Here is a 14,550-nt window from a genome sequence, read left to right on the forward strand (position 1 = left end):
TTCCGGCCATTGCAGCCAACTGGGGAGTGAACCAGTGGATAGGATACCTCCTTCTTTCTCTGTGTAACTCTGCCTTTCAAATAAATAAATAAATCTTTTAAAGAAAAAAACGGCATAGTTACAGAGAGAGGGGGAGACCCAGAGAGAGATCTTCCATCTGCTAGTTCACTCTCCAAATAGCCACAACAGCCAGGGCTGGGCCATGCTGAAGTCAAGAGCCAGGAACAACTTCTACGTCTCCCATGTGGGTAGCAGGGACCCAAGCACTTGGACTGCCATCTGCTGTCTTCCCAGGTACATCAGCAGGGAGCTGGATCAAAAATGGAGCAGTCAGGACACAAACCAGCAGCTATATGGAATGCCAGTGTCACAGACAGTGGCTTAAGCCACTATGTGACATCACTGGCCTCAGTTGTGGATTTTAATGTTGCTGCAATCAAATCCCCTTAAAACCAAGTAGATAGGTTTTAAGTGAGTATATCCCTTGATTTTTTTTTCAGCTATAAAGCTTTAATGTTTCAACACAACTTGTAGTAGACATCACTCTTTATTGCTCCTATTTTTCAAAGAGCCTAAGGGTTTGAAACTTGGGAATGAGTTTAGTTTTTGCATTTTTTTTTTTTTTTTTGACAGGTAGAGTTAGGCAGTGAGAGAGAGAGACAGAGAGAAAGGTCTTCCTTTCCGTTGGTTCACCCCCCAAATGGCTGCTACGGCCGGCGCGCTGTGCTGATCTGAAGCCAGGAGTCAGTTACTTCCTCTTGGTCTCCCATGTGGGTGCAGGGCCCAAGCACTTGGGCCATCCTCCACTGCATTCCCGGGCCACAGCAGAGAGCTGGACTGGAAGAGGGGCAACCGGGACAGAACCCAGCGCCCCAACTGGGACTAGAACCTGGAGTGCCGGCGCCGCAGGCAGAGGATTAGCCAAGTGAGCCATGGCGCTGGCCCAGTTTTTGCATTTTAACTGTAGGACAAATAATACCAGTATGATAGGGAGTTACACAGTAACATACAGTGATTTTTTATTTTTTATTTTATTTTTTTTACTGCATCAAATATATCAGACTTCTGGGTTTTTATAGCAGGGTTTCTCAAGCTTAGAATGATTTACATTTTGGATATGGTGATTCTTTGTAATGAGGGTGTCCTGTGCATTATGGGATATTTAGCAGCATCTCTAGCCTTATTTAACCACTAGATGCCAGTAGCAGCCCCATCCTTATCACCAGTTCCGACAACAACAAGTATCTCCAGCCATTGCCAATTTCTGCTCTTAGGCAGAATTGCTCTTGGTTGAGCACCATTGTTTTATATAGTTTGATACACAAATGTATGTCATGAATTAAAATGAATACTCTAATTTATTTTTTATCAGGTTGAAAAAAGTCCAATAAAGCTTTTACTATGATTTAATATATACTATATACAGTAGATGTCTTCTTATAATAACAATCTGTTGGCTTTTACCTGACTGTCAGTCCCTGCTTCTGAGAGGTAATGACTTTCACTTCTTTAAACAGTTTCATTTGGCATTTGCCTTTGTATTTTATTTTTATTTAATGAATTGTTGCCATCATCCCTATTTGAGAAGGATTTTAAGCTTGTTCATTGTTTTTTCCCTGTTTATATCCTCTGAATATAGTTATAATTTTTTATTGAATCATCAATATTCATTTTATTGTGACTATGAAAATATTGTTCACTGTAGTTAAGTGATCTTTTTCCTTTCTCAAACTTTTGAGTTAATACCTTCTTTCTCTCTTTCCCCTCTCCTGTAAGTTGTTATTATTTTTTATGTAATTTGAGAGCCAGAGAGACAGAGTTCCCATCCACTGGTTCACTCCCTGAATACCTGCAAGGGATGGGGCCACAGCCTGGAACTCAGTTCAGATCTCCCACTTGAGTGGCAGGAGTCCAATCACTGGAACCATCACTGCTGCCTCCCAGGAATTTCACCGTCGGGAAACCGAGTCAACAGGTGCGGCTGAGAATTGAATTCAGGCACTGCAATGTGGGACATGGGCATCTTAACCACTAGGCTAAGTGATCTTTTTCTAAGTAAGTCTACCACCCTGCAGTAGATCTGTGCAACACTTCACAACACAATTTTTCTTTTAGACCTTTTGGGTAATATGTCAGTTCCTTTTTTCACCTCCCTCCACCCCCCACATCATTTCTGAGCCTCTCAGTTTTCTACTTCAACTAGAATTACGTTATACCAGAAACCCACCTAACCACCAATATTCTGAGATTTTTCCCTTTGCTACTATGTCTTAGAAATTTGGTTTGCTGGGGCTGGCATTGTGGCTTAACAGATTAAGCCACTACCCATGACACCAGCATCCCATATGGGCACTGGTTTGAGTCCTGGCAGCTCCACTCCCAATCCAGCTTCCTGCCAATGTACTTGGAAAGGCATCTGAAGATGGCCTATGTGCCTGGGTCCCTGCTATCCATGTGGTAGTTCCGGGTTCCTGGCTTTGGCCTGGCCCAGCCTGTTGTGCCCATTTGGGTAGTGAACCATCAGATGGATGGAAGCATGTGCTTGCACTCTCCCACTGTCTCTTTCCATTTCTCTGTGTAACTGTACGTTTGAAATAAATCTTTAAAACAAAAAAAAAATTGATTTACTAATCTTTTGTGTTAGATTGCCAGTTTCCTGGTTTTAGATCCTTCCTTCTCTTTCTTTCTTGATTTTGGTGTCATCTTTGAAGTATACATTCTCTCTTTTTTTTTTAATTAAAGAGATGAATTTATTGGTAAATAGAAAAAATCAACACCTATTCCGATATACCCAAACCTCATCCTTGTATATATTAGGTAAATTAAAAGAAAAACATTATCAAAAACACAACCTGCTAGATCCAACTTACAAATAAGCACCAAAAGTTTGGTTGAATATCAGGTACCTGGAGTTACTCTGAGAGAAACTGTTAGAAAGAGATTAGGTTTCCAGTTAGTTCACGGAAGCCAATTTAAACAACGCAGCCTAACTACAGTACTAAAGTTAAGATAAACTTCAGTTCCTCTAGACTGCTTATTTATTGGTATCTGAGGTTCACTATATCTCCCATGACACATTCTTCTGGCACCCACACCTTGGTCCCAAGCACCAACAATGTAGGCAAATAGCCACCATCGCCATGGTATTTCTTATGTTATGCTTAGGACTGCAGAGAAGGAAAAGATTGGAGTCTAAGAGCCTTAAGTAACTGAGGTGACTGTGGGGTTTCCAAGAACACCTTCTTCCATGCCCTGGGTGTAGTACACATCCTCTAACAGCTTCCTTGTACTTCTGCCCCTGTGTCTTTCTGGACTTCTGCAGGCCAAACCAGCTTATTTCCCCGGAGTAGCTCTGGTACACTGGTTCAAACTTCACTGGGGTTTGAGTTTAGATGTTACTTAGTTTAGTTGAAGGTAGAAGCTGTGTGTGTTTCTCTCTCTTGTCTTTTAATTTGGGGGAAGTTTTTGAGAGTGGGAGAGGAAGTGATTTTTTTTTTCTTGAAACCAGAGATCATCAGTTGTTTGTTTGTTTGTTTGTTTTTTGACAGAGTGTACAGTGAGAGAGAGAGACAGAGAGAAAGGTCTTCCTTTGCTGTTGGTTCAACCTCCAATCGCCCCCGCAACTGGTGCGCTGCGGCTGGCGCACCACGCTGATCTGAAGGCAGGAGCCAGGTACTTCTCCTGGTCTCCCATGGGGTGCAGGACCCAAGCACTTGGGCCATCCTCCACTGCCTTCCCGGGCCACAGCAGAGAGCTGGCCTGGAAGAGGGGCAACCAGGACAGAATCCGGTGCCCCAGCTGGGATTAGAACTCGGTATGCGGGCGCCGCAAGGCGGAGGATTAGCCTATTGAGCCGCGGTGCCGGCCTATTGTTTTCTAAGTTAGCAAAGTGTAGTGCTATGATTCCATATGCCTAATTCCCAGAGTCACATGTTCATATTTGAGATGCTCTGAATCAAACAGTCTTGGCAGTAATATTTTAAATGTAGAAACTAACAGTATATTTTTTAAATCAAGACTTACATTTGAAAGGTAATATATAATAAAAATATAGACAGCTTCATTTATTGGAATGTAGAGGTAATAAATTGGGATTTAAAATTTTAAGTATATGTTAAAGTACCCATTTAATCTTTTTTCTCACATGCAGTCTTTCCCTTGCTCATGTTTTTAAATGTTTAGTCATACAAAATCTGGGTCTGAGCCTTTTATCCCTGGAATTTACCTTCTATCACTGTCATTGCCACTGAACCCTTATGTAAGTCCCCAGGCCATAGTGCTTGGTGTTGTATCTTCTGGTATCCACAAGCTTCTTTTATAAGAGATCTTGCCTTTTTCAGGATTGTATAGAAATAGATACAGATCTCTGTTAGTTGCCAAATATAGCTCTACTTTAACAAAGCTTCTTAATATTCCTTTAAGAGCCTACAATTCTGTTTACAACCTAACATTGTGTTCTTACATAAAAAATACTTCATTTTGCTAGTTATTGCAGAATGAGTTTATAATTCTGTCAAAAACATCTCCTAGGTTACAGAGAGACCATTGGGAAAAAATTTGTTGCAAAACTGTTGGAACATTGTTCTTTATATGTCCTGTCAATGTACATATTTTTGGTGATATCTGTTGAAATAGTAGGCATTCCATAAAGTAAAGAAACTTACTTTATAAGTCAATAGTATAGTTAAAATTGGTCCAGGTGTTAAAAGTTTTATTTGAGTTGAACAGCCCAAGGTAATGACCATATAAGAGTACTTTAAAGAGTGTGTGGGAAAATGGAATTAAAAGATGTTTAGTTAATGCAAAACAACCTGAAATCCATTGCACAGCTTTTTCATAATGGGCATTTAATAAACTTTTAAAAGATCATATATCTGGATTTCAAAAATTTTTGCACCAAAATAAACATTTTAATTCATTGTTCCATGAACTATTTGAAGTACCTTCTTATAGTCTACATATTCCTATGGCTTTTTTCAGATATATGTAACAGTATATTAAGATAGAAGGTAAAATCCACCAAAGCCTAAACTGGGTTTCACAAGTATGGGATAATTCATGACTTACCAGCTCACTAACTTCTAATATATGATGTTAAAGTCTTTAACTCTCCTTGTCACTTATTTCTTCAATCAACCCTCTGTTGGAAGGGTTGTGGAAATTATTTTCCTCTTTACAGAAGAGGAAATTGTGAAAGGGTGCTATTTGGGTATACTAGGACTTGACCAGGGTCACAAACTGATAGGTGTCAAGGCCTTGACTGCAAGCCATATGCTTTTTCCATTATACCTGCTTTCCTCAAAAAAAGTCTGTAGAACGAAGGATGGCATTTTTTAGAGATGGTGATTTAAATAAGGGTTTGCAGGTTTATCTGAGCAGTATTAGTATAGATAGCCTAACTAAATTGCTACAAAGTCTACTTTAAAAATGTTTTTATCTTAGTCCTTTACAGAATGAGCATATTAAGCTTTTTTGCATGTTACAAAGTATTAGCTGTTTTTAATACAAAAATATTGATTTCTTCTTTTGTCTAAGTGATATTGAGTATCTAGTAAACTCTTCTAGATATATTCACAAGCTAAATTATTCTGACCGGTGAGATTGGATATGTTGAGAATAGTAAATACCTGATTTGAGAGGAATATGATTTGTTCTATTTCCTAAATTTGAAATCTACAGGCTATTGTTTTCAACACTGACAATTTATGACACAAAGCTTAATACAGGTTTTTCTGCATAAAAAAAGTGTCTAACCAAAAGTGTCTTAAAAAATGTGTGAATTAAGTTACATTGCTATTCTAGTATCTCGATTCTTACTTCTTGGTAGGTTATTATGGTCAAGTCCTAATGAAACAGCGGAAGTAAGTAACAATTGAAAATGATTCCTAATGTGCTTGGGAAAAAAAGTTTAAAGGCAGCCTGGCTTCTTAGCTTTTGGCAGAAACTCATTTTTCCCCATTAAAAAAAGTATAGATATACTATATTTGGTTAACTTCATGTTTCTGTAATCTTGAAAGTATGCCAGATAAAATAAAACCAGTTATATTCCTTTTATCAAGCTAAATTATTTCACATACAGGATCTCATGCTGGGTTTAGAATTCTAACAGTTGGAATTTCTATTGAAACACTCTGATAAAAGTGTTTACTCTAGGATGATATGAAGCAGTAAATGTCTCTAATGTACAGTCTCTGTCTTCCAGATTTGGTTGGCGGTAAATGTTTAGGTTTATGCCCTGTACCTTGGCTAAAGATAAAACTGTTTTTCTTGAGTGTTTGCTAGACAAATGTGCTTGTTTTTCTGAAGCAGCATTTTAAAAATATTTTTAATTACTGAGTTTAGCTGACTATTTATTCTTAGTTTTATTTGAGGCTTGAACTTTTGTCTTCAAGCTTATATACAAGAAAAAAAGTTATAGTCTTAGGTTGATTGCTTTCAGGAAGTTTTTTATTGAAATCATAGTACATATTCACATGAATTGGGATAAAATCTAACATTTTTCATATGAGCTAGTAGTAAAACGAAGAGATATTTATAGCTCTAGCTCATATTTATCACACTATTTATTTCTTCATAAGCTACTTATAAAAAGCTGCTCTTGTACAGAGCTATTTAAGGCCCACACTTATTGGAGTTAAAAAAATAATGTTTAAAACTGTGAGTTAAATTTTTTTGTTGACACATATAGTATAATCCTTTTGGTTATTTTATATTTTATCTATTATTGCTAGAAGTAGTATATTACTTATACTGTTTTCAATAAAACCAAGGCATGGAGAACTCAAGGAACTTACTGTTTGATATTTGAAATCATAGTCCAAAATCATATAACTCCTTAAATACTGTCTCTCTTGTTTTGTTTACATAATTCTATAAGTACCACTTCAGTTTTGATGATCTCTGTCAGGCTAGATTTCTATGCAGATACATTTTTTTGTTGTCTGGAGATTGCCATATTAAGGATGTTTTGTACTCTTTGTGAACTTTAATTATATAAAGACATTTTTTGTGAATTAATGCAACATCCGAACCACTAGATTGCCAACTAAAGAAGCTACATGAGTTAAACAGGTTATTTAAATGAGTGACTTAGTTGCAGACAGTAGTGAAATAGTCAAATTTTTAGATGTTGCCATATCCAATTATTTTAAGCCACAGTAAGGGTCACACAGAACATAATTTTGGGCCTTCAGTTAGCAACCTTTGATTAAGTAGTTTGCCTTCTCCCTGTTCACACACTATTGCAAAATTACACATATACTAATTTATTGGGGGTGGGGAGCAAGTGGTTAAACTCTTCCAGAGAATACAGTTAAGTATAGCTTTCTATTTTGGAAAAGGCTTGTAAAATGTATTTGAAAACTAATGTTAAATGGTCTAAAAGATCATCTTTCCAAACCACACTTGAGCTAAGTTTATGGTGTTTATTTTCTGTCAAAACTTAGAAGAGACATTCACAGTTAACTTCCATAATATAAAATGTCTGTCTCATTCAGCATTAAAGAAGCATTGGTCAACAGGTATGATGTTGTTAGACTATATAGCTAATGTGAATGTGGGCATGACCTCCCAAATAGATCAAAGACTAATCTCTTTGACAGTTCCAAGATGGCAGAGCTTGCCTTGGGCCTTTTGCTGCTGCACACTGAAACTTTGTTTGGAAAGCATGCTTGAGGGATAAGAATGTGTTTATAAGGATGAGCAGGTAAAAGTAAAAGGTTGTTTTTTGACATTTCAACTAATCCCTTCTAGCCTTTGGTTTACTTAACATTTAGGCTATTTGCTGGTAGGAGAAACTGGCTTTTTCACATATGCTCTATGTCATTTTAAATTGGGCATTGATTTTCATGCCTGATAGTCCGTAAGTGTACAGTGAAATAGATTCTGATGTTGTTAAAATGAGATGTGCTGTTCTATCTTTTCTAAACCCTGATTGTCTTCCTAATTAATAAGGAACAAAAACCTTTGGGGGATCACATTCGATTTTAAAAAATCTTTTTATATAACAAAAAAAGATTTCAAAGTTAACCTTCATATGTGGTTCAAATTTGTTTTGTTTTTGTTTTTAATTTATACCTAAAATAATTCCCTTGGGGCAGTATTTTAAAGACCACTTGGATTGAACAGAGTTTTTGAACATTTGGAAAAAATTGAAATAATGTAGTCATACTTTTATTTATTTAACCTAATAGCTGCCACATTATCTCTGCATATTTCATTTATAACTAATGCTTCCTGGAGCAACTCTTGTTATAGCGACAGTGAATATTATGAAGTATTAGTCCGACATGGAAACCTGTATTATGTCTGAACAAGTGTTTCTTTGAGGAAAGCAGAGAGTTTTCCCTGGTTATATAGAATTTTTGAAAGTATTTTTCCCTTTAATCTCTAAATGCTGTATTGTACTTTATTGCTGAATTTTCAGCAGTTATTATGTGTTATCTAATATTTTCTATGGTACATATTATTTACTGTTTTGATTTAGAAATTTGATAGGTTCTTTTGAGGGGATAAATTTTTTTATCTACCAACTTGGAAGCTACTTATCAGACATGTACTTTGTTGTTTTATTTCCTGCATGTCCTTCTTTTGAAAAAGCTTAACGGTGTTAGTGTTTGGGTATCCCTTATATGAAATGCTTGGGACTAAACATGTTTGGGATTTTGATTCTTTTTAGATTATTGAAGAAAATATTACTGGCTTATATGTAGTGTTATCTTGGAGATGGGATCCAAATCTAAACATAATATACTTTTACACCTTACATATCTAGCCTGAAGATAATTTTTATGCAGTGTTTTTAGTATGTCTGCATTTTGATTCCCATCCATCACGTGAGATCAGGTGTCAGTGCTACAATGTTTCTGATTTGGGAAAATGGTGAATTTCAAAATTTCAGATTATGGATGCTTAGCCTATAAAGACTACTGAAGAGACCCTTTTTCTTGAGTGCTTTTACAATTTCTTAAAGCTATGTTAGGTTAATTTAGATGGAAAGTCCAAAATCTTTCTAAGAAAGTAACTCTTTGTACCTTTAATTAGGTTTGCACTACAAAAATGAATTGTTTGATGTACTTACTCAGGAATACTGCAGAAAGGACATCTTTAAAAACCACCTAGCTGAAAGTAGCAAGTCCTTCTGTTTCATATTGGATTCCAGTGCTAGCAATCATAGTAAACTTCTGTCAATTTCCAATACTAGCAGTTTGTTATAGATGAATAAATTGTTATCATTAAGTTCTGAAACTAATTTTTACTTTATTAGATTTCTTTTTTTAAGATTTATATTTATTTGAGAGGCAGGTTTATTAGAGAGGCAAAGTTACAGAGATAGAGATCTTCCATCCACTGATTCACTCTCCAAATGTCTGCAATGGCCACAGCTGGTCTGATGCCAAGTTAAGAGCTTCTTCCGGATCTCCTACATGGGTGCAGGGGCACGTGGACCATCTTCTGCAGCTTTCCCTGGCTATTAGCAGGGAGCTGGGTTGGAAAAGGAGTAGCCGGAACTCGAACTGGTGCCACAGATGGAGGCTTAATCCTACTACACCATAGCGCTGGCCCCACTCAAAAGCATAACAGACTTGACTTACCTAAGTTCACTCAGAAAAGCTATGATACAGAGGATGACGTTGTGGCACATGATGCTGGCATCCAGTATCAGAGTGTGAGTTCAAGTCCCAGCTACTCTACTTCAGATCTGGCTTCCTGCTAATTAGCCTGGGAAGGCAGTGGAAGATGGCCAAGCACTTGGACCCCTGCCACCCATGTGAGACCAGGATGGAATTCAAGCTTTGACTTGGCTGAGCTCAGACTGTTGCAGCCATTGCAGAAATTTGAAACAGCACATGTAAGATATCTCTCTATCCCATCTCTTCCTATCTCTGCCAAATAAATAAATAATCAATCAAGTACTAATATATTGTCAGATTCTAGAGTTCACTCAACAGAGCCAGCTCTGGAGTGAGACCTGGATTCAAATGCCAGCTCTACCCTTTACAGGCAGAATCATCTTCAACATGTCACTTAATTTTTTCAACCTTGAATCTGTCTATAAAACAGAGGGACAATATCTACCTTTTAAGATTATTATGAGGATTAAAATGAGATAATATCTGTTCATCATTGCAATGTGCATGGAACAGTTTAGGAGCCCCGTAATCCTTCAGGAATATAAAATAGCTTACTACATTTTCTTCTAGAACATTTATAGGTTTACTGTGTATCTTGAATTTGTTTTTGTAAATGATATGAGATCCAGCTTTGTTTTTCAAAGTGGTGTTTTTCAAATCCCTAATGCCATTTATTTATCCCACCTTTATGATGTGTAAAACAATGTTCTGTTTCTAGACTCAATCTGTATTCCAGTTTTATCAGGCACTATATCACTATTCCACTGTTTCTATAATTATATGTTTCAATATCTAACTGGAAAACCAAACTTTATAGTATAGGTTGATAAAATATTGGCACTGTTTTATCTATTTCAATGAAGCTTAGCAGCAATTCAGTTCACAGAAAAGTTTTTTGTTGAGGATTTGAAAAGCAGCAATTCTTAATATTTTAGAATCTTTGCACCTTAAGAATGTAGTAAAAACTATTAACTCTGTCCTCAGAAGAGATACATAGGCACATATCACACAGCCCTCTAGTGCTTTTCAGCCCTCTAGTGCTATAGGGATTTGAATTTGAACCCCCATTCCATAAGAAATTATTCAACAATTTCATAATTCTTCTTAGAATGTCTTAGTTGTAATTTGATACCATTCAAATATTTCTGAGCCGTAAGTCACTATATGTAGTTTGTCAGAGCAACTCTTCCTGACACATATATGAGAAAATAAGACTGACAAGATACTGACAATATTGTATAATGGAAGTACTTGAAACAGTTCTTTCTCTTTTGTGGATAGATAGATTTTTCCATAACAAAACCTTTTTAAAAATTAAAATTCAGTGGAATGGAATGGAAGTAACACAGATAAGATTTACACTTCTGCATGAAAAAACTAGAAAACTGAATGTTTAGACATTGGGCAGTAGGCATAATAGAATTGAGATTCCTGAGAGGAAAGGAACAGGATGAAACATAACGGCACCAGATTATTGCCTGAAGACAGTGGCCAGGCCACGGTGCAGGGAGAATAAACCCAGACAGAAGTTGGCAGTCTAACTGGGTTGAGACAGAGTTCAGTGAAATAAAGTACCAGAGAGGATAGAGCTGCCCAGGGAAGGCTCCAGATACTTGCAAAGGGCTCCCTTGAGTCTTTAGTTGAGTATTGATTGTTAGACACAAGAGAGACCTACCCAAGGCCAGGAAAATGAGTAAGCAGCACAATTCCTTGAGCTCATAAAGGGCTGGGAATAGTTTGTGTTCCCACCAGCTAGAACAGGCAGGATCTTATAATCCTGGGGCACTGCATACAATCATCACAAGAGTTTCACCCTTGTACTGGGAGCAGTTAGCCCTAGACAAAAGGCTGCTTGGACCTGCCCTAATTGAAGCTTAAAAGCAAGCCTCGGGCTGGCGCGGCAGCTCAATAGGCTAATCCTCCGCCTAGCGGCGCCAGCACACTGGGTTCTAGTCCCGGTCGGGGTGCCAGATTCTGTCCCGATTGCCTCTCTTCCAGGCCAGCTCTCTGCTGTGGCCCAGGAGTGCAGTGGAGGATGGCCCAAGTGCTTGTGCCCTGCACCCAAATGGGAGACCAGGAGAAGCACCTGGCTCCTGCCATCGGCAGCATGGTGCGCCGGCTGCAGCGTGCCGGCCTCAGCAGCCATTGGAGGGTGAACCAACGGCAAAGGAAGACCTTTCTCTCTGTCTCTCTCTCTCACTGTCCACTCTGCCTGTCAAAAAAAAAAAAAAAAAAAAAAGAACAAATTGGCTTCAAGTAACCTAACTGCATTTCAGAAGAAATTAAAACTTTTTATATTAACACCAGAAGTCCAGTAAACATTGACATAATATTCAGTGTCTAGTATCCAGTCAAAAATTAGACATGCAAAGAAAATGAAGATATAACCTATAATACAGAGGAAAATCAATCAATAGAAACAATTCCAGAAATAGCAGAGATGTTGGAACTAGCAGACCAGGAGGTTAAAATCTGTTCTATATTCTGTATGTTTAAAGAAGATATCAACATGATGAGAAAAGAAACAAGATTTTGAAAAAAAAAAAAAAAAACCAGGTGAAATTTCCATATAAGAGAAATACAATATGTGCAATAAAAATACACTACAAAAAAAATCAGTGAACTTGGAAGACAGGATTAAAATTACTTAAATATAGAGTGGGAGAAACATGGAAAAAATGAACAGAGCATTGGTGATTCACGGTACTATAAAGTGGCCTAATAAAGGTATAGTTGGAGACCAAAAGGAAAAGAGTATGTGGAAGCAGAAAAAAATTTAAAACAATTTATTTTTTTTTATTTTTTTGACAGGCAGAGTGGACAGTGAGAGAGAGAGAAACAGAGAGAAAGGTCTTCCTTTGCCATTGGTTCACCCTCCAATGGCTGCCGCGGCCGGTGCACTGTGCCGATCCGATGGCAGGAGCCAGGTGCTTCTCCTGGTCTCCCATGGGGCGCAGGGCCCAAGTACCTGGCCATCCTCCACTGCACTCCCGGGCCACAGCAGAGAGCTGGCCTGGAAGAGGGGCAACCGGGACAGAATCCGGCACCCCGACCGGGACTAGAACCCGGTGTGCCAGTGCCGCAAGGCGGAGGATTAGCCTAGTGAGCCGTGGCGCCGGCCTATTTTTTGTTTTATTTTTGACAGATTGAGTTAGTGAGAGGGAGAGACAGAGAGAAAGGTCTTCCTTTTGTTGGTTCACCCCCTAAATGGCTGCTACGGCCGGTGCTACGCCAATCCGAAGCCAGGAGCCAGGTGCTTCTTCCTGGTCTCCCATGCGGGTGCAGGGCCCAAGCACTTGGGCCATCCTCCACTGCCTTCCTGAGCTACAGCAGAGAGCTGGACTGGAAAAGGAGCAACCGGGACTAGAACCCGGTGCCTCTATGGGATGCCAGCGCCACAGGCGGAGGATTAACCAAGTGAGCCACAGCGCCAGCCCCCAAAATTTAAAAGAATTAACAGCTGAAATTTTCCCAAATTTGATGGAAACTATGAACTCACAGATCCAAGAAACTTACAAACATTAAAGCAGAAGAAACACAAAGGCATACTGGAATCCAATCCAAAGTGGCCCCTCCACGAGACATTAAATATAGAGAAAGAGGACAACAGCAGAGTTTTCTCCAGAGCTATACACATTAGGAAATAATGAAGAGACATTCTTAAAATACTGAAATAAAATGGTTAAAATTCTTGATCCAGTAAGAAAATCTTTCAAAACATGAGGGTATAGTAAAGACTTTTCAGAAAAACAAGGGCTGAAAGGCAGATATTCATTGCCAGTAGACTTGTACTATTAATGTTAAGGGAAGTTCTTAAGGTAGAAAGGAAAATGATACAAGACAAAAAATAAATCTATACAGGAAATGAAGAATGCCAGGAATAATAAACATGTGAGTAAATACAGGATTCTTTAGTAAATACCTATCAATTTAGAAAAAGCATTACTGGAAAAAGTAGCACTCTGAATAAAATACATGAATTAGTTAAAAATTAGTTAAGACACTAATGTCTTAATTTAACATGTACTACAGTAATTAGAGATGTTTGTTTACATTAGAGGAATTGGGTAAAGGTTTTAAGGAATCTGTATTGGTAGCTTGGTAACTTTTCTGTAAATCTAAACTTATTCCAAAATTAAAAGCTTATTTAAAAATCAACGGTAATATGCTATTTAAAGTGTAAATCAAAATGTTTCGTGAATTTATAGTACAGGTAAAACTAAAATGTATGGCAGCCATAGCATAAAGGACAAGAAAAGGAAGTGAGGAAATATATTGTGGTGCAGTTCTCATACCATATATGAAGTAGTTTAATATTATTCTGAAGTAGACTGCGATGAGTTAAAGATGTGTATTGTAAACCGAGAGGAATGACTTTTAAAAAAGGTAGTGGTGATGGTGGTGGGGGAACACATACAGCTAAAAAATTCAGTGGTGAAGATAAAATAGAAGCATAAGGGTAGGAAACCTTTTTTCTGCCTGGGACCATTTATAACATCATTCACAGCCATTCAAAATTATCGGCCTAAAAATTAGCCTACTATAGATTTATCAAATTTCAAGTCCCACCTGCGCTTTCTGTGGCTGGGCCAGACAAAATGATTTTGTGGGCCTTATACAGTGGGCCAGACATTCTCCACCTGTACTAGGAGAAAGAATCTGACTAATCCAGAAAACAAAAAGTAGATAATGCAAATGTTTAAAAATAGCAAGCTAGTAGTCTTAAAGAAGAAAGATCAGAATGAATAAACATATAAGAATCAACTACCTAAATACATTTTAACATGAACGAATTCCAAAATGATAAAAGATCATAGATGTTTACATTCTATGTAGAATTTACATGAAAATCTAAAAAAGGCCAACAGAGGACTTCTCAAAGCCAGCATTAGAAAAAGGAAATTGGCAAAAAAGGATA

General features: G+C 37.7%; 1 protein-coding gene across 1 annotated transcript in view; it reads left to right on the top strand.

The window, feature by feature from the left end:
• Positions 1 to 14,550, top strand: part of BRIP1 (BRCA1 interacting DNA helicase 1) — a 206,381-nt gene that overhangs the window by 151,263 nt on the left and 40,568 nt on the right.

The sequence above is a fragment of the Oryctolagus cuniculus genome, chromosome 17 (genome assembly GCF_964237555.1).
Source record: "Oryctolagus cuniculus chromosome 17, mOryCun1.1, whole genome shotgun sequence".
NCBI lineage: Eukaryota > Metazoa > Chordata > Mammalia > Lagomorpha > Leporidae > Oryctolagus > Oryctolagus cuniculus.